The sequence below is a fragment of the Sminthopsis crassicaudata genome, chromosome X (genome assembly GCF_048593235.1).
Source record: "Sminthopsis crassicaudata isolate SCR6 chromosome X, ASM4859323v1, whole genome shotgun sequence".
NCBI classification, from domain to species: domain Eukaryota; kingdom Metazoa; phylum Chordata; class Mammalia; order Dasyuromorphia; family Dasyuridae; genus Sminthopsis; species Sminthopsis crassicaudata.
The window spans coordinates 48,904,852-48,925,411 of record NC_133623.1 but is presented as its reverse complement, the minus strand read 5'-3'; the positions used below and the strand labels follow the sequence as shown (position 1 = coordinate 48,925,411).

Sequence of the window (20,560 nt, the reverse complement as noted above, 5' to 3'; positions counted from 1 at the left end):
TTGATTGGAAGTTTAGTTTTAACTACTCATGTTATAATTATGTTCTTGCATTTTTTTCCTCCTTTAACTAATTTCTATGATCAGAGCAATGGTCAACAGAATTGTTAATGCAACTCAATTATGTCTTATCTTGCCGTTTCCAGCCTGATTATATGTAATCGTTGTATTCTAAATGCTTGGGCAAATAAGTGAAAGGACTTGGGAAGATTTAAGGGAAGATGTGAAAAACTTTGGATTTTTACAAGTGGAAGAATCACTCATATCAATTAGGACATTATAATGAAGTCTCTGACTGACATGCAGAATTAGAAATAAAACCCTATTTCCCTGTACTGTGTCTTATTTGGGGAAAAGACATGCTCATAAATAAGCAATTTACACATTAATGGTTCCATAACCCCATTCATGCAGTCCATTCATACACACACACACACACACACACACACACACACACACACACACACACACACACACCATCTTATATATCTCCATATTGCTCTTCCCATCTCCACTCCCTCAAGAAAGCTCCTAAATTGGGGACTTTCATTTCTCTGGTTATTCTAGAAGCCAGCACAAAGCAGACATAATGTAGGTGCTTAATAAACACTAGTTGACTGCTTAATAAACACGTGCTGATTGATGACTTCAGAGGGCCTTCCCAGCCTACCCATGGACATTCTTTTCCAAGTCCTTCCAATAAATCCTGTTTAAAGGGGGGAAGGGTTGAAGACTTTCCTCAGGGCATTTAACATTTTTTAGGTGGCTAGTTAACCAATTCCGATAGTCCTCCCTTCACCTCCCCCTGACACACACCTGCTTTTTGTTTTTTGTTTTTTAATATATACAGAGGTCCTAAAGAAGGAAGCTCGCTGACACTAGTGGCATTTAAACGGCCAGCCAAGCAGTTTCAGCCTTGGATCTTCATTAGGATCACATACCATGCGGCACAAATAAAGCCTCCAGAACCCTCTGCCCTAACATAGCATCCCATCCACACAAGGGGTCCGAGGTGGAAAAAAGACAAAGCTTTCAGGAAAAGAAGGGGGTGGGGGGCTTACCTTGGAGCCATAGGAACCTTCCTTCTAGTTGATTATAATTGGAAGGCCCCTGACTCCTACACCCAGGAGACAAGGGCCCTGAGGCACTGGACGTTCTTTGTAATTGCATTATGCCCAGTGTAAGACCCCTCCCACCCACCCTCGCCCCGCCATGGATTGCTGCAGGAAAACTCCACTCCTGCCCCCTCCAGCATCCAGCCAACAGCAGCACCACCAGAAAGGCAGTTTCCGCGGGGGCTGCTGGGCTTCTGTTGCCCCCCGAAGTTTGGCTCATGTCGAACCTCACTCAGATAAGGCTTCGGTCTCCAAAACCTGGCAAGCGCGTCCAGGCGATTGAGCAGGGAGGCTGCAGGGGAATCCGGTGGCCTCTAGGGCCGATTTCCCACCTGGACCGGGAGCTTCCTCCTCCTTCCTCTTCCTTCAGTTGAGTGCTGTAGAACTGATGCTTTTTAATTGGGGTGATGCAGAAGATTTTTGAGAGTCCCTTGGATGGCAAGAAGGTCAATTCAGTTAAGATTTAAGGAATTAATTCAGGCTACTCACTAGAAAGCAAATAATGGAGCTGAAGCTGAAATACTATGGTCACATAAGAAGAAGATAGGACTCAATGGGAAAGACACCAATGTTAGGAAAGATTGAAGGCCAAAAGAAAAGGGGACAGCAAAGGACGGGATGGATAGATATTGTCATGGAAACAATGAACAGGACTTTGAACAGACTTTGAGAGACAGTGGAAGATACAAGGCCTGGCATGCATAGGTCTATAGGGTTGCAAAGAGTAAGACATAATGACAGTGACACAACGGTCAAATTGATGCAATTTGTTTCAAATGAGCTAAGATTTTGGAAGTTTTTTTTAAGTTAACCAATTTTTTAAAATAGCAGATAAACTCTTTAAAATTTTGTAGGGATGCAAAATAGGATAATTCCATTTATTCTTCCCTTTAGTATTTCTAATATCCAAATAGGTAACCAAGTGGGAAAAAATAGAAAGGAATAGAGAAACAGCAGTAAGCACTTTTAAATAAAATGTTATTTATATATGTCAGCAGATTTCCACAAGAAGAAAACTGCAAACTTGACTGAGAACACGCATAATAGAACATAAAAGTACATTCTATATTAAAATATCAATAAAAGAATTAGTATTTAAGACACAAAATAGTTAATTCTTGGTTTTGTTTGCATAATGTTTGTTATAATGGTATCAAAATGTCTGCTAAATTTTGGCAAAGTTGCAACTTAAAATGGCTTAATGACTCTTTAAAATGTCACATTGATCTTTTAAAAATAAGTTGTTGGGTTTTTTCTTTCAAATAAAACATACATGTGAGGGAAAGGAAAGGAAGGGCTTACTCTAAAATGCATATTCTGAAATTGAAAGGGTTCTTAGAAACCAATTCATCCCAGAAAGGTTAAATGACTTAGCAGGGTAAAATGAGGATAAATGACTGGTGGAGTTGAATTATCTCACTGTGTTTCCAGTAAAATCTTTGGGTTTCCTGCTTGTTTCAAATTCAGATTTGAATTCAGATCCTCCTGACTTCAGGACTGGTGATTATTGTTTCTTAACTAATATTTTATTTACCTCCAACCCCAAAGAAAATGGAATTTGCTTAGTGACACACCCGGGGTTGGTGCGTGGGAAACAAATATCCCATAATAGAGAAAGCACATTCTAAACTTAATTCTATTTGCTTTCTCCAACTGGCAGGCAGAGTGCAAAGCAATTTTCTCTTATGGCTTCCTCCCCCTTTATACACTTTGTCACTTCTACTTTCAGACATCCCTTCTCAAAGCAAAGCTATTGTTTATTCCCTGCCAAGTCTCCAAATGCCATAGTACATCTAAAATATCCCCCTTCAACCTCAGCCCACTTAAATGTCTTTACCTATTCATTCAAAAAACATCTAAAAATACCATCTCTTTCAGGAAGCCTTCTAGTACTTACTAGACAAGAGGGGACAATTTCCTTGGGCGATGGACTTTTTCCTCATTCTCTATCTTAAGTAATAGTTAAGTTCTTCAAGGTATGCATCAAAAATCACTTACTCTCAAGCTCTGTATGTTTTTTTGGGTTGTCTCTATGTATGTAAACTTACACCAGTCGATCTTGATAATCTACAACTCCCCTAAAATAGAGAAACCAATATGATTCTCTTCAGTGTCCAATAACATGTCAGCTATACTTAGGCATTTGATCGAGATAATGTGACTTACCAAAGAGTTTGGATCTGCCTGAGAGAAGATATAACGCAGGAAAACCCCAGGAGGAGCAGGTCGGTATTTGAGTCTCAATTCCTTATAGACTGGTTCTCAAGGTCATTGTTCCAACTGCCTCTTTTTATCTTGAATCCTCACTTTCTTCCCAAAGGATGTGTGATTCAGCAAAGGTAACACGCCGATGATTACTTCCTTCATCTCTTTACATACATGACATTCTCTTCCTTTTTGCTAATTCACAGTTCTGTCTCCCTTCAAAAGTGCGCATATGCTCCAAGAACTTTCCCTGAGTAATGTGACCTAATCTCGGGGCTAGAGGGGTGACCCTTGGGAATCTAGCAGCACACATCTGGGGTGGTGCAAAAGGGCCACAGAAGAAGAAAGTGAGAGCAATTCTGACACTAATACTCCTGGGATTACTTCTTCCTGGAACACTGGAAGAAAGACCCCTGGTGAAGTGGGACACAATGACGGCCAGAGCTCAGTCCCTTTGGCGTGTCCCCCAGAACAAATAAGCAAGCAAAGTGTAGGGTCTGGTGACATCCACTGGGAAAGATGTTGGTTTCCCAACCAGGGAATCGTCCCCTCTGGCGTGGAGGCTGCTACATGGGGAGAGGATGGGAGAAGAGGTAAAAGGCTCAGGAATCAGGAACAATTTTCCTTTTATCACTTTAGTACATGATCACTTTGTGTCTCCCTCTCATTTTGAAGTTAAGGCACTGGTGAAACTGTCCAGGCTCCTTGGACTCAGGGGATTCATTTTGGCTTTTGGAGGATTGCTTTATATGTGTTAATTTGACTTTCATTCTCCCTCCTTCCATAATCTCAGTTTGGTACCTATGTCAGAGTTCTGCAGACATTGGGAAAGGAGTATATTGTTTTGGTTACTGAAATTCAAGTACTTAAGTACTTTACCACATGAACAGTTTCCTCTTACTCAATCTATTTTCAAAAAGCAAGCAATCCTTAAGGACAATCAATCCTTCAATCCTTATCTACCTGATTTTTTGTTGGAGTACAGATCAACTTGGACCTACATTTACTGCTGAGTTAGGAGAGTATGAGGCCATTGGAACAGGCATGTGACATGCATACACTTCCTATATTAAGACACATAACCTTTAAAATATATATACAGCCATAAAAGGAAAAACTCTGTACTTAACTTTTGATTGGAGTTCTCCATTGTTAAAAGAGTATATAAGTTAGTATACTGCCTGATTAAAAGGGGGGAAGAGGAAAGAGGGGAAACATCTTTTCTACGCCATGTAATCGATTCCTGAATAAAAGCACCGCTTAACTCCTTGGCAGTTCGACTCAGTGTGATTCTTCTGATGCAGAAGCCGGTGGTACCCCGAAGACCCCAGAGAGGAGGGTAAGTAGAGGGCAGATACTCCTCCCACACCAGAAGCACGCCAGGAACCCCCAGGCTTAACAACTGGCGCCCGCACAGGGACCGGGGTAATTTAACCCGGAACCAGGGACCGGACGTAAATAAGCCCGGGAGCTTTTAGGGGAGTAGAGAAAGGCTGCCTCGGCAGAGCGGGCTCTGCCTTCGCTGAGTTGTCCCTATTGAGAATAGGGAGGGAAAATAAAAGAAAGGATGGGAAGCGGAGGAAGTATCCCGCTTCTGTTGCCAGAGGAGAGGGCGGTGCTCAGTAAGCGCTTATATAAACTATGTGCTCAAAAGGAATGTAAAATCCCCATAAAAACATGCAGGGAGTTTATAGGAAAAATCTGGGACGTTTGCCCCTGGATACAGCACTCGGGGGTGAAAGCAGAAAAATGGCATATTGTTGGACAACAAATGGCTGCCTATGACCATACCCATCCTGGGGTACTCCAACCCGAGGATTTCTCGATCTTTAAAATTATTGATGCAGCCTTGAATCCCAAACCAATATTCATGCCTAGGGACGAGATGACGCAAGTGGGCTCTTCGCTAGCCGCATCTGAGTCCGATGAAGAGAGAATTAAAATAGGGGAAGAGAAAGATAGAAAAAAGCCTAAGACCCTGTACCCCTGGCAAGATCTTAGAAATATAGAAACCTCTCATAAAGATTTATCATCAAGTGAAGAGGAGGATCGTCCTCCCATTCAGCGCTCTCGCTCAAAAGCGAAACTAAACCCTAGCGCAACAGTGAAAATAGAACAAAGAGATTCATCTGCTTTAACCTTCCCTATACTAGGACCCTTATCGCCCCAGGCTCCCCCTCAGTACGAAGAAGGAGGCCGAGATATATCATTTGGGAGAACACTCCGGGATCCGGGTAGAAAGGGACCGGAGGGACTCATAGCGCGCACTCTGAGACAAGCGGCTAATGAAGGGGAAATTGTAGAAGAATTATGGGGAGAAGGAGCTATTTATCCTGTCCTCACTGACCCCGTAACGGGTAATGCTGGCTACGTACCTGTACCCTATAAATTGTTAAGAGAACTAAAAGAATCCATTCAAAAATATGGACCTTCTTCCCCCTATGTACGTCGCCTATTAGATAACCTTACCACCATGTCTCTATGGATTCCTAATGATTTTGACGATGTCTCCTCCTCTTGCCTGTCCCCTGCTGAACACCTGGCCTTTAAGGCCCAAGTAAGGAGAGAAGCACAGCGCATTGCCACAGAGAGAAATTATGTTCCCATAGAAGACTCTGTACACATGATATGTGGTACCGGCGCCTATGAAGAAACGGGGGTACAGTCTCGTTTCGATCCTTTAGTTTTGAGAACTGTCAGGGAAGCGCACCTGGAAGCATGGGCTAAGATAGGAGCACAGGGTCTAGGGAGTAATAAGATATCGGGATTAAAACAGAAAGCAGGACAAACCCCCCTTCAATTCATAGACCAAGTAAAACAAACAATACAACGAACTATGGGGAATACACCAGGAAATGAGGCTGTTACAAAACAACTTATAAGAGAGGGGTTACGCCCTAGAGCACAAACAGCGATTAGCTCCCTCCCTCCTGAAGCAACTCTGGAAGAAATCGTAGACAAACTTATGGATCTTCCCCCTGACTCTGAGCTCCCCCTTGCGGCTGCCATTACACATGGCAACAAAGAGCTCATTGCTGCTTGCCATCAAGGAAATGAGAACATTATAGCAGCGCTCCAAAGATTACACCTAGGTGGGGCGAATAGCCAAAAACCAAAATGTTATAACTGTGGTAAATCGGGCCATTTTAAAAACCAATGTAGATTCCTTCCCCAGAAAAACACGCCCACATGTTTTACTTGTGGAAAAAGAGGACATATTGCCAAATACTGTCGTAAGGCGGGAAACGGGAGCCAGAAGGGGGGGGCCGCAGCACCCTTCCGGAACAACCCCGCGGCACACCCCAATCAGTAAAACTTTATCCAGCCTCTTCTGTAAACTCATTTTATTTGGCTCCCTGGGAATCAATTTCAGTACCCACCACGCTACCCCAGACGCCTGTACTTATTACAGGACCCAGTCATTTTACACCCTTTATCACCCATACCCAGGTGATTACAGAAAAGGAGGGAGCAGCCCTCACCATTACTAACCCTCACCATTACCCCATCACTATTACCAAAGATGATGAAATTGGAAAAGCCATCAAGTTACATAACCTTCAAGGCTATGGGTTAGGTAAAATGGTAGTTGAACCACAAATCAATTGGGTGCAAAAAATAACACCCGGCAGACCCATTCTCAAATTAAGAGTAGATGGGAAGGAAGTTACAGGACTGATAGATACAGGAGCAGATTGCTCAGTAATTGATCAAGCTCAGTGGTCCCCAGACTGGGGGAAACTGCCCAACACTCTAACAGTAGTGGGAGTGGGGGGAAAGCAAACCACCCATCGATCAAATAAACCTCTGAAGTGGGAATTAGGAGACCAAGCTGGCTTATTTAGTCCCCTGTGCATAACAGGACTATCATATGCGTTATGGGGAAGAGATCTGCTAACCCAACTTCAATTATCCTTAGCCACTCCAGATGAACTACAGGTAAACTGCTAGGGGCCATTGATCAGTCTCGAATACAACAAATAACATGGCTCCACTCACAACCAATATGGATCGATCAATGGCCCTTGAATGAAGTAAAACTCAAAGCTTTAAAGGAAATTGTTAAACAGTTACTTGATGAACAAAAAATAGAGCCATCCTTTAGCCCATATAATTCTCCAGTCTTTGTAATACCAAAAAAGACAGGAAAATGGAGAATGTTAATAGATCTTAGAGCTATCAATGCTGCCATGATGCCTATGGGGGCTCTCCAACCTGGATTACCTTCACCTACAGCAATCCCACGATCATGGCATATAGTGGTGATAGATATTAAAGATTGCTTTTATAGCATACCTCTGCATCCCTCTGATAAAGAAAAATTTGCATTTTCAATACCTTCCACGAATTATCAAAGTCCATATGAAAGATATCAATTCAAAGTCCTTCCGCAAGGAATGGCAAATAGTCCAACCCTCTGTCAATATTATGTGGCCCAAATAATTCTACCCATCAGAAAGCAGGCTTCACAGGCCATGATCATCCATTATATGGATGACATCCTAATAGCCCATCCCTGTGAAAAGGAACTTAAAATTATATTGAATCAAATGCAGAGGTATGGCCTTCTAGTTGCTCCTGACAAAATACAACTCACACATCCCTTTAAATATCTAGGACACAGCCTCCACGCTTCAAAAGTAATGCGAACTATTCCTACCATTGATACAGATAAATACAAAACACTTAATGATTTTCAAAAATTGGTAGGAGCTTTACAGTGGTTAAGACCATCCCTTCCCATATCACCCAGACAGATGCAACCCCTATATGATATCCTTCGAGGAGATTCCTCTCTTACCTCTCCTAGGAGATGGACACCAGAAGCTTTAAAGACTATTGAGCATCTACAACACCTCGCCATAGACAGTTTAGTATACATAGACCCAGAGAAGCCCATACAATTTAAGATTCTCCAGGAAGATACTAATGCCCCTTACTGGGGATGTCTTTATCAGTCACAAGGAATCCTTGAATGGATCTATTCTCGGAAAATTTCCCAAAAAACAGTCAATAAGCTACAACAGCTTGCCGATTTTCTTCTAGCAGCTAAAGAACACTGTGAAGCGGTGTTTGGGAAATCCTTTATCCTCTCCATAACTATTTCCCCACAAACTCTCCATACCCTGGCACAAAACAGTATAGAATGGGCAATGGTACTTACTTCTATCCCTATAACTTCTCAGCCAGTAGCCACGCCACCTCTCTTAAGAGCTTTTACAGAGATTACTCTAACTATCCCCACAAAAATAATTTCATCTACTCCCGTAGAAGGGCCAAATATATTCACGGATGCTACTAAAAATCATAAAGCAGCTATATACAATGCCTCTACAAGAGAAAAATGGGTACTACATACCCCATATACATCTACCCAGAAAAATGAACTATATGCAATAGTCACAGCATTACAAAAATTTCCTCATACTCCTATTAATCTGATAACGGACAGTCACTATTGCTATCTGCTAGTACCCCGCATTCCTGAGTCTTTTATCCCTTCTGACTCTCCAATATATTCCCTCCTTACCAATTTACAACAGATACTTCGAACTAGAGTACACCCTATATACCTTCTACACGTTCGCTCACATTTGTCTACATCTGGACCAATATATCAAGGCAACGCTATAGCTGATCAGCTTCTTAACATAGTTACATTAGAACAGCACCCCGCAGCGGAAGCTCATGAAAAATATCATCTTTCCGCCCGCTCCCTTACACATCTCTATAACGTTCCAAAATCTTTAGCTAGAACTATAGTTAAATCATGTGCCTCTTGTGCACCCTTTAGACCTCGACCCACTGATCCCAGTTATAATCCTAGAGGTCAATACCCCAATGAACTATGGCAGATGGATATAACCCATATAGGAGTAAAGATCATTCACGTGTCTGTAGATACATTTTCAGGCATGGTGTACGCATCCATACAACCCAAGGAGTCTGCCACTGCAGTTATCACTCATATGTATGAACAAATGTCTCTTTTAGGGGTCCCACTGGCTGTTAAAACCGACAATGGTCCAGCCTATACTTCCAAAGCCTTTTCACAGTTTTGTAAAGAATTCTCCATTCAACACATCACGGGTATTCCATATAACCCCACGGGACAAGCCATAGTAGAAAGAGCCAATAGAACACTGAAAGAAACATTTTTTAAACAAAAAAGGGGAGTTATTCATAGAACAATCAATAAGAGAGAACTTGCTCAGGTGATTTTTACGATGAACTTTTTACAAATTCGTCAAGACAGGACATCAGCAGCACAAAGATACTTTGAGACAAGTAAAAAGGTATGTATTGAACTACCCCAGACTATGCCAGATCAATTACAACCACCAAAAACCTGCTTACCAGGTACAAAAATCTTGTGGAAAAATGAACTAGGAGAATGGAAAGGGCCTGTTACAGTAGTTGACAGAAAACAGGGATATTTGTCAATCTATCCTGATGATAATGTTACGAAAGAAAAAATATGGCTCCCTCTTCATAAAGTACGAGAATTAGACATTATCACCCCAAATGAACAAAAATATAATAACTTACCCAGGGAATCACCCTGAGAAAATACGTATGTGTTCTCTTTGCAGATAAATGGATCCTGTGCTTCTTGGAATTATCATCTCCTTAATAGCTTCTGCAATCATCATTAGTATCCTGTGCTGTCAACGCAAACTGCCAGTTCCCTGCCCTATTTGAACAATATTGATACTAGTAATTGCGTGTTTCATACACGTGAGAATGATGTGGAAAATACCTGCTATACTTATCATTTTGCTGCCCCTAATCTCCCTAACCTCAACCCATAAGGGAGAGCTGTATCAACTTTACAACTACACTTGGATAGTGACAAACACGTGGGGGGGATACTATCTGGAGTCAGTCCCAATTAGGTGTCACAACTCCCTGGCCTACCTTATATCCAGATCTATGCAAATTAGCGTTGGGGTCATGGGACTTAGAAGGTTATCACAATCAGCAAAAGGCGCCCACTAGAGAGGAACTATTAGCAGATTCAAATACATGGCCAAATAAGAGAGGATTAGACCCCTGGGGAGGGTGTGGAGCTGAAAGTAGAAGAAGCATGCTAAAAACGATCCCCTTTTATATTTGCCCCGGCTACCACAGAAGCCCCTCTTTAAATACCAAATGCGGAGGAACAACTGATTATTATTGCCGAAGCTGGGGCTGTGAGACCACCGGTGATACCTATTGGAACCCTTCTTCTTCTTGGGACTTTATTCAGGTCACTGCCAATTATACACATCCTTCCCCTGGGAATAAAGGTTGGACATACCTACCTGAGTGCACAGGATGGTGCCACCCCCTAAAAATCACATTCACAGAATCTGGAAAGAAATACAACTCTTGGCAGAGGGGCGCATCCTGGGGGATAAGACTATATAAAGAACGACATGACAATGGACTGTTGTTCACCATCAAACTTCTAAAGACCTCTCCTGCGTCGCCGCTCCCTATAGCTATGGGTCCTAATCCAGAACTTCATCCTGGACTCAAACCTCGACCCATGCCGGACCAAGAACGCGCCGCCCCACCTCACCCTACCCTAAACCCTTCCGCTATTACTGTATCCCATATCACCACTTTGTTCCAACCAACACTGCCTGTAGGACCCCCTCCCTCTGCCACATTGCTCTTAAACATAATTAACGCCTCTGCGCAGGCACTATATAGAAATAACTATACTGAGACAGGAGAATGTTGGATTTGCTACTCAGCTACACCTCCGTTCTATGAAGGTTTGGCACACTTTATTGAACCCATTTTCACAAACGATACCAAAATATTGCGATGGAATCATTCAGACCAGAAAGGCCTAACTATTAGTAATATTATAGGGACCGGGACTTGCATTATAGGACCTTCTATGCGCCTTCCCCCTCCTCTAGGATCAGTGTGCAATCAAACCTTGTTGATTAATTCCTCTTATATGTATGTCGCTGCCCCTAATGACTCTTATTTAGCTTGCTCTTCTGGTTTAACTACTTTCATATTTACTTCGTCGTTTTTGAAATCCCGAGACTTTTGTGTATCCATATCCCTCCTCCCCCGACTTACTATACATCAATCTGATGAGATTCTTCCACCCACAGATTATACTCTTTCTCACTCCCGAGCTCGAAGGGAACCCATAACTGCTATCACTCTGGCCGTAGCCATTGGGCTCGGCATGACAGGAGCAGGGACGGGTATTTCCTCATTAATAACAACTAACCACCAATATGCCCAATTGAGTGCTATCATAGATAAGGACCTCATGGAACTTCAAACTGGCCTTGAAAACCTAAAAGATTCTGTAGCATCATTAGCTGAAGTAGTTTTACAGAACAAAAGAGGTCTAGACTTGCTATTTTTACAGCAGGGTGGACTTTGTGCAGCACTAAAGGAAGAATGCTGTTTCTTTGTAAACAAACTTGGGCTTGTAGAAAATAGTATCCAGAAGGTCAAAGATAATTTAGAAAAGAGAAAAAGGGAGAGAGAACAACAAGAATCTTGGTACTCGAAGTGGTTTTCCACTTCCCCCTGGTTGACCACGTTGCTCCCCACCATATTAGGTCCTTTAATAGGTTTTCTTCTCCTTATATCATTCGGCCCTTGGCTGTTCAGGAAATTGACTGGCTTTATAAAGAGTCAAGTTGACTCGGTGGTACAGAAGAATGTCCAAGTCCTCTACCAAAGGCTTCATCCCTCTGACTCAGTGGATAATCTTTTTGCCTTATCTAATACTCCAAACTCATTAGAACCTCTTTGTTTCACGGATGAGGATTTTCACGTGCCTTGGTACAAAAGAATATGCTAAGCCATGTCTGTAAGACCATTGCAGTGCCATGACGGGCAACGCTGGAAGTAACCCTACCAATGGCGGGACCTGGCATGGCAGGTGCACCTTGGATACTAGGGTTGACTCTACGACCTAAGCCAGCACTCAATGGCTTGAAAATTCCTTAGCAATACTTGACCATTTTTCCGTGTTTAAACAAAAAGGGGGAATTGTTGGAGTACAGATCAACTTGGACCTACATTTACTGCTGAGTTAGGAGAGTATGAGGCCATTGGAACAGGCATGTGACATACATACACTTCCTATATTAAGACACATAACCTTTAAAATATATATACAGCCATAAAAGGAAAAACTCTGTACTTAACTTTTGATTGGAGTTCTCCATTGTTAAAAGAGTATATAAGTTAGTATACTGCCTGATTAAAAGGGGGGAAGAGGAAAGAGGGGAAACATCTTTTCTACGCCATGTAATCGATTCCTGAATAAAAGCACCGCTTAACTCCTTGGCAGTTCGACTCAGTGTGATTCTTCTGATGCAGAAGCCGGTGGTACCCCGAAGACCCCAGAGAGGAGGGTAAGTAGAGGGCAGATACTCCTCCCACACCAGAAGCACGCCAGGAACCCCCAGGCTTAACAATTTTTTGTCATTTACAAAGTATGGGGAGAGGGATGGAGTCCAGCCTTAGGATTAGCAGTGTAGAACATCAAGAAAAACAGTAAGGTCACAGTATCTTCTATCAAACCCATGACAATATTCTTCCCTTGGTTAATGGAGGAACAAGGTAATCGATCCACCCAATACATATTTAATATCTCTAATCCAGAGGGACTGGGATTCGCATCCAAAGCAGGCAGGTTTCTTACCACTACCCCAATTCTAGAGGCATTTTTGAACATTCCTCTATTCTAGTTATAATTGTGAAGATGATCACTACATTAATGCAGCATTTTAAAAATCTATAAAGTGATTTAGATACATGATCTAGTTTGATCTTCACAAACAGTACAGTGAGAAAACTGACCCCTGCAGAGTTCTGTGGGATAAAAACTTTCTAGAATCTTTCTATGATAACAGGATTAATTTGACCTAAAGCTTTTTGGGTTTTTATAAGAAGCTTCCTCACTTTACTGATTCACACACTAAGCCTATGGTCAATTAAAATACTTCTTTCTCTGTCTCCTCAAATTTTTCCCTATGGATTAAAGTCTTTTCTAGCCCATATTTGTGGAAGTAATTTAATTTTACTTAAATGTATACCTGTTGTTATTGCTGTTGATTACATTTCATCTAATTTGGCTTCAGTTCAACATTTCAAGCCAAATGAGATTAACTTTAAATGTTTACTATCATCTTTTTTCTTTAATCTTTTCCTTCTATATTTCACTTCTGGAAGACTTCATTTCATAACATAGATTCAATTATCCTATTTGGACAAATGTGTCTCAAATCTAGATACACTCTCTAAAGTTATCCTGAACCCCAACCATAAATTTTCAACTGCCTATTAGGACAATTGTGTTTCTGTCTCTTTTCAATGCATCTTCACCTGAAGCTCATCATCACTGCTTCCGAACCTGTCTCTTCCCTCAAATCCCCCATTTTCTGGTGACAGCACTATTACTTTTACAAATTACAAATCGATTTTTTGAAAAGAATCAATGTTCTCATAGAAATACTGCTAGAAACAGAAACTAGGTTTGCAGGCCCAATTCAGAGAAGTCTACTTTATCTAGAATAATTTTAGTATTACTAGGTAATACTAATATGAAACTAATATGAAAATAAATTATATTAATATACAATATTTTATATTATCTATATATTTATTTTATTATATAATATGTAAAGATAAACATATTTTAATAATATAAACAATGCATATTAAACATGTGGTTTAAAAAGTGCTTTCTGACAACAATCTTGTAAATGAAATAATATATTAGAAGAAACATTAACATAATATTTCCAGGAACATTAAAAAAGATCATTAGAAAAATATCCAGTTTTATAAATAAGTAGAAACTTATAAAAATTATCCATGCAATTCTGTTATGGATCATGTGAAACCTGCTTTAGCAATAAACTATCAAAGAAGGCCAATTATGTGTATACTTTTTCACCAAGGCATAGGATAAAACATGCAGCAAACTTACTTTAGTGTCTCAAGGGACATCGGTAAATTGAAACTGTGTTCCTGTTCTCGAAGCTTAGAGAATTCTACCAAGCAGGGCTTTGTTGTCTCTTGTCATCGCTGACCTGAAAAACAGCAGCCAGTTAGTAGAAGGTTCCTCACTATTTTAAAGCAATATTTAAAGAAAATATATAAAATTTAGAGAAAATATTTAGGTTATTCCAAAAACAATGTCAGTGTAAAATCTACCACCAATCAAGTATTACAATATTTTTAGTATAGAAAGATAATGGGTAACATCAACTTACTACTTGTGTTAGGAATCAAACTTTTTTTATACTCCCGCAATTTAAAATAAACGCTTTTCTCTTTGATCTCTATACAGACCTAATAGTGATATTTCTGGGTCAAATGATAAAAGCAGTTTTACACACAGGTGGGCACAGCCCCAAGTTGTTCTTCCAAATGGCAAGAAGAGTTCAAAATGATAATAAAAAACCCATTTTCACATATCTTCTCCAGTGTTTGTCATTTTCCTTTTCTGTCTTCTCTGTCAATCTGATGTGAAGCAAAATGACTCCACTTTGTATCTGCTGTAGGCATCATCTCACTATCTGACAACTCAGACAAATGTATGCTAAACATGGCACTTTCTAGGACTCTTTGGGTTTCTTGATGTGGCAATTAATTTACATTGATTAAACTTTTTGATAAAATTACTATGTATGCTACTTTTTTATTATTTTTCTTCCTTTCCACATTTGAATAGCAATTATCTCTTTAAAGAATTCAGAATCAAGTTGCTTTAATTTATGACAGACCCTTTTATCATTCTTCCTTCTTACCATGAAGATCTTCATCTTAGCAAGTTGATGCTCTGACTATACTTGCATAACTGGAATAATTCCAACTTCAATAAAAATTCGTTCCTGATTTAATAAGACAGAACCAAGTTTAGGGTTTTCAGTGTTCCTTGGTGGGGGTTGTGCCCAGCATGTGCCAATTATTTTAATAAGGAGAGTGCTCCTTCTATAAAGACATGAGGCTTCCATGAAATTTGTGGCCTCTCCTATTCTTTATTCCTACATCATGCTTAAATGATGCCTATGAGGCAAGCGTGGGGGACTGGAAGGATGGGAGTACTATTAACAGTAATGTAATAATCTATATTACAGAAGAACTGTAGGAAGATAAGTACACTGATGCATGCTTGTTAGAGCCACAAATTGGTTCAATTCATTTGTAAAATAATGTGGAGTCATGCCAAAAAAAAAAAAAAAAAAGAGATACATACTCCTTAATTCAAAACTACCACTTCTAGGTAGATGTCTGAAAGAGGTCAAGGCAGCAATAAGATATTCATAAATACCAAAATAGTAACATTTTCCTCTTTTTCTCATAGTCAGTAAGGATTGATTAAGCATCTATTATGTGACTAGCATAAATACATACTAAATACTAGATATACAAGGGATATAATGTCCCCTCAAGGAGCTCACAATCTCTTGGCAAGAAGAGAAATAACAAACAAACAAACATACATTTAAACTTTATTCAGAGAAATAGGAAATAATTAATGGAGCAAGCTTCTAAGAATAAGAGATAGGGGGGAAGCCTTCCAATGGAAGCTGTGATTTTAGTTGGAACTTGAAAAAGGCAGGGGAAGGAGAGCATCCTAGGCAGCAGGACAGCCAGAAAGATTATCTGGTGTCAATATGTCTTATTTGTGGAACAGCAAAGAGGTCAATAACACTGGATCAGAGTCAGTAGGGGTGCAAGGTGTGATGTGTAAGAAGATAAAGGGGGATAGGTCATCAAGGGCTAAGAATGGCAGAGGATTTGTATTTGGCCCCAGAGGTAACAGGAAGGCAGTCTGAGAGGAAGAGGGATGAGTTCAGACCTGCATTAAGGACAATCACTTTGAAATCTGGAGGATAAAATAGAATAATAAGAGACCTGAAGCAGGTAGATCTACCAGTAGACACTTAAATAGCAAAGGTGTGAGGTGATAGGGTCGTGCATCAGATGGTGGCAGTGGCAAGTTTGAGAGACGCTGAACACGTGAAATCGATAGGCCTTGGCAAAGGTGCATTAGAGAAGGGAAAGGGAGAGATAATGAGAAGGTGAGGATGATGCCTTTGTGGCAAGCCTGGGGGACTAGGAGAATGGGAGTACCAGTGAAGATAATCGAGAAGGGGAGTGTTTAGGGAGAAAGATAAAATTTCACTTGGAGATATTTTGAATGAAAACGGCTGAGTTATAATATTTGTTTAGCATATGATCCATGATAAGTAGCTTGCTTTCTCTGTGACTCAATTTACTCATCTGAGAAATAAAGTAATAATTTATTATCCCATCTACTTTCCCAGGATGTATAAATGTGTTTGATACTTTTTAACTATTCTGGAATCTTGTAATAGAATTAACAAATTAATGATAATATTACAATCATTACTCTGATAAATAAGTTGACTAAATTATATGTAGGATATGAATTCTTTATATTTACCAAGTTCATATTCAAAGAAGAGATGAAAAAATGTATCTTCTCCCTTATCTGCAGAAATTGGGAACAATAAGTGTAAAATATTGAATATTTTATCAATTAAGGCTGGTATGTTAGTTTTGCTAAACTATTCTTCCCTGCCCTCTTTCTTTTTATCTCCTGTCCATACAAAAAATATTCATATACAAATAACCTTTCGTACATTATCTCCTCCATAAGAAAATGAATCCCTGGAGGGTAGGGACCAAGTTTTTGGTTTTCTTTGTATCCTTTGCACTTAGCACATAGTACCTGGTAAATTAACATTAATTAATTGATTAATAAATGCTTGTTGAGAATAATAATGATGATAAATGGTAGTGGTAATGATGATGATGATGACAAGGGATAGATCCCTAGGAAGAAGAAAGTACAACAGTTTCTGTACTTGAGGCAAAGCAGGACACTTTTAAGAAAGGCTGTGGTTCCCAAAGAAAGGAGTCAGGCAACTGGGTTGACCTAAAACACCATGCCCAGAAGGCAAAAGGAGGGCCTCAGAACTCAGGAGTCTGGGAAATGCATGCTGGGCTTTTCTGTGCAGAGGTAGGGAAGGCAGGGACTCTCCTGGAGCTTCTAGCCTTCCTCTTGATTGTCAAGGAGCCTTAGAATTAAAGCCCCCCTTAGTAAGTTATCAATGGCATAATAATAGAATCTTTTCCTGTTGATTTGGAGAAGATCTAAATCTACAAATTCTTTTGAGACAATCTGTGATACCAGCCCAAGATTTCAAAATACTTTGGGGATTCAAATTTCTTCTCCCCAACATTTGGTGTCCTGTGTAAAGATAGTCCTAAAACTCCAATATATATGGGGTTCAGTGTTTCTACACTCCCATACCCCATTTTCATGACAAAAATTAATTTATACATTTCATCCTCTATCAAATAACCTACAAGATCTTGACAAAACAATAACAGAAATGAACCAGAATAACAGAATAAAAGTAGGTCTATAATAAGGAAAATAATGACAGAAAAGTTTGAATGGAATAGTACCTTCAAAGTTCAAATTATTATAAAGCTTTTAAGGTCAAAATGATTTCATGATGGTGAAAAAGTAATAAATAATAGACATAATTTATATTGCATTTTAAGGTTTGTAAAGCTATTTTATCAATATTAATGCATCAAAAAACAATTAATATCATCTTCTTTTTACAGATGAGGAAATTTAAGGAAGGTAGAGCTTAAGTAACTTATCTAGAGGCACAAAATCAACAAGTATGTGAGACAAGATTTTTAACTTGTTTTAACTTGTTTTCCTAACTGTAAGTCTACAGTATGCTCATTTATTTTTCCTGTTTTATTTTTTTCTCCCATGGTTTTTCCTTTTTGTTCTGATTTTTCTCTCCCAACATGATTCATAAAGCGATTTGTATTAAAAATAAATTTTTAAGCTGTACCTAAAAATAAAATAACAGTAAGCTGTTTAGCTGATGAAATTCACTGTTAATTCAATTTCTATTAATCATCTTTGTTGTTCTGAAGTATCTTTACATTATTTCTATATTTACTCTTGGATTATCTAGCCAGAAATTAGTATATAGCTATGTCTATTTAAGTTGGAAATCACAAAATATGGGTACATCATTGAAAGGATAGAGTGTCAAATTAAAACAAATTGGAATTATTTAAATATACATGTACATGCACATTATTTATGTTCACTGTAACATTTAAAATAAAATGTTTTAATTTTAGCATCATTCTATTGTCCTCCACCTCAACAGATTTTGGCTTTTACTAAAGTTAATACATTCTTCAAATATCAGATGTTTGCATACTATATATAATGAGAGGCAGAATGTGTGCATTTCCAAGTTGCATAAATTAATATAAGGACAAAAAAGCTTGCTTTCAAACTTTGTGAAACCATACGATATTTACCTGACCATAGATGTAGTATATGAAATCTGTAGGAGAACAAATCATCTCCCATACATTTTCCACCCCATTCTTCACCAGCCCCAGGTTAGGGCTAATAACCTGTTGAAGCCCAACCTACTCCAAGATGCGTTGCTTCAGCTGTCACAAAAGGTTCTGTGTGGTCTACCGTGAGTTCATAGTACCATTTCCTCTACTGAGCTGACCCTTCACTGATGCCAAGGAAAATATTGGGCTGCATGCTTTCAAGAGAAAAAAAATACCAGTTGAAAAAAAATCTAAATATCTATTATCACTTTTATTTTATATTACTTTTCTTGAATCATACTCTTCTGAGAAGAAATATATCAAAGCCATATCATTTAATTTAACACTGGCTGACTTAGTATACAAGTATATTCAGTCTTGACCAGGAACATAATTCAATAAACAAAATGTTTGAGGTTCTGGTTAAATTATGCTTACACTTCTGATTAACTAACAAATCAAGAGTTTAATGTTGTTGGGATTTTTTTTTTTATCTTTAGTACCTTTCTATGATATTTGCAGGAGTATGCAAGTTATGTCTCTGTTTTAAAATTAACCCTGTGGGCAAAAATATATGCAAGACATTTTTCAGTTTAATCTGCATTACTAATACTTCCTCCATTGTTTCTTTAAGCCTAATCAGGAAAAATAAATCCCTGATTTGTAGCGTCTGGTGATTTCTGAGGCTTTAATACTCATACAAAATTTAACAATTGGCTCTCAAGAGCAAGTTAAAATTGATTCTAGGATATCTCTGCCTATTTTGCATCATATATTTGAGTTCATATGTTAGGAAACAACATAAATTAGTTCATGAAGGATAATCTTTTTAATTAAAAACCGTAAACCCAAACCAAAATTCTTTGAATGTAAGCAAAAGATCAAATTTCTACTATAATAAGTTTTCTATTACTTCTGGATAAAATATATAGTTAAGTAAATAAATATGTTTTCAAAATAAGCCATATTTGAAGATAATTACAACAGAAAAGCCAACTTTTTCTCATTTCATTCTCTCACAAAAATGAACACCATGAAACCCCAGTTCCTTGAGGACAGGCCTGTTTGCTTTTTAATTGTTATCCACCACACTAAGTGATGTATCTGGCATATGCTATGCAATTGATAATTGAGGTTGGCATATTGAAATGTAATCATGTTTTCAATATCTTCTAGGAACACACTGAATCATCTCATTTTACTTGCTTCTTTGAACACAGAAAATTGTAACATACTTACTTTCCTTGACCATCAACTTATTCCATCAAACTTCAGGTTTATTTAGCTATTCAGATGACCTATGATAAAGATAAGCCTCTGACTCAGTTTTGAGCTGGTATAATATTCCTTTTTTTCTCAATTTGTCCATTGTATAACAGCGGTAGTCAGGAAATACAATTGCCTCTGAAGAATTAAAAATAAGTATCACACAGAAGACAATGGACAGGTGCACAATGATTATGAAAGTACATGAAGGCTGCTAGGTGCAATCAGTGAATCACTTCAAAGATTAGGAGTAAAAGATAACATAAGGAATTTTATGATACAGAGAAAAAAGTGCTAGTTACTTAGAAAGAACAAGTGATAAACAAATGAATAATGACTGTTTTTTTAACCATGTAAAGTGAAAGTAAAGAAAGTCTCCAGCACATCTAGGTAGACATCCATGGTAAATGTATGGAAATATATAGACAAGAGTTATATAGAGGAGATAAACATGAAGGGGTTGTAATCTACATCACTGGAAGAACTCTAGAATTAAGATCACAAATCCATTTCAGTCTTGGAATAAGGTAAATACTTTATGAATGACATTCATGTAAATTCATGTAAAATAATATCTTAAT

The 20,560-nt window shown here is 38.8% G+C and overlaps 2 long non-coding RNA genes across 5 annotated transcripts in view; both read right to left on the bottom strand.

Annotated features, from left to right (window-relative positions):
• LOC141548979 (uncharacterized) overlaps positions 1 to 20,560 on the bottom strand; it is a 303,550-nt gene that overhangs the window by 153,180 nt on the left and 129,810 nt on the right. The window lies entirely within an intron of this gene.
• The window catches only part of LOC141548978 (uncharacterized), a 69,243-nt gene continuing 49,895 nt past the window's right edge, over positions 1,213 to 20,560 (bottom strand). Inside the window, exons 1-4 of one of the 4 annotated variants that reach the window (XR_012484212.1) lie at positions 18,808 to 19,116; positions 14,281 to 14,383; positions 3,279 to 4,131; positions 1,213 to 1,542 (exon numbers count right to left, since the gene is read on the bottom strand). This is a non-coding gene — a long non-coding RNA (uncharacterized LOC141548978). Of the gene's footprint in view, positions 4,132 to 14,280; positions 14,384 to 18,689; positions 19,117 to 20,560 lie in introns of those variants that run through there. The other 3 variants (XR_012484211.1, XR_012484210.1, XR_012484213.1) reach the window with 3 other exon arrangements.